This window comes from Melampsora larici-populina, assembly GCF_000204055.1.
Source record: "Melampsora larici-populina 98AG31 unplaced genomic scaffold MELLAscaffold_78, whole genome shotgun sequence".
Taxonomy (NCBI): Eukaryota; Fungi; Basidiomycota; class Pucciniomycetes; order Pucciniales; family Melampsoraceae; genus Melampsora; species Melampsora laricis-populina.
Window position 1 is genome coordinate 72,215 of NW_006768842.1, and position 855 is coordinate 73,069.

Consider the following 855-nt stretch of genomic DNA (forward strand, 5'->3'; position numbering starts at 1 on the left):
GATCTGAAACCTGAATTTCGAATCCTCTGCTATATTGAAGTTTGCTAATAAACTGGTAAAGTAAAGATGATTAATTTTTTTGCTTAATGTCATAAATAGATCACCACACCGCAAGAAACGCTATTCTATCAACGCGCAAATTGTCTGCGACTGTGATCGAAGGATCACAGCGCTGTATACTGGTTGGCCTGGATCATGCCACGATAACAAATGCTATGCTTTGATGGATCTGGCCACCAATTCTGGGCAGCATTTCTCTGAAGGTTAGTAATCTCAATTAGTTCCTATTTCAAATAATCAGCTGACCTCTTATTCAGATGAATATTTGCTCGCTGACTCGGCATATCGAGTCAGCAACACACTTGTAGCAACTTACAAAGGCGCCGCTGCACTTCAAGAACGAAACTGAGAGTTTAATACTTATGTAGCACAAGCTCGAGTTTGTAACGAGCATGCAATTGGTATTTTGAAATCACGATTTGGATCATTGCGCGAAATCTGATTGGGATTGAATGAGGAAAAAGATATGGATCCAATCATTGATTGGATCCGATGTTGTATTCTATTACACAATATGTTAGCTCAACTTGGAGATGCGTGGGAAGATGAATATGATGAAGAAGAAGATGACCCTGTGGGATTACCAAGTTTACATCTTGATGTTAACGCAGGCATTGGACAGGACGATCTAGGGTATCTTCGACGAGAGGCAGTGCGTGATTATGCTGTTGCTTTCAACAACATAGATACTTAATTTGCATTACTTCAAATACATTGTTAAAACAAGTTTAAATGGTACAAATTCAAAGGAAAGAAGTGTTTAATATTAATACATGTTTTTAAGAACCATTCTGA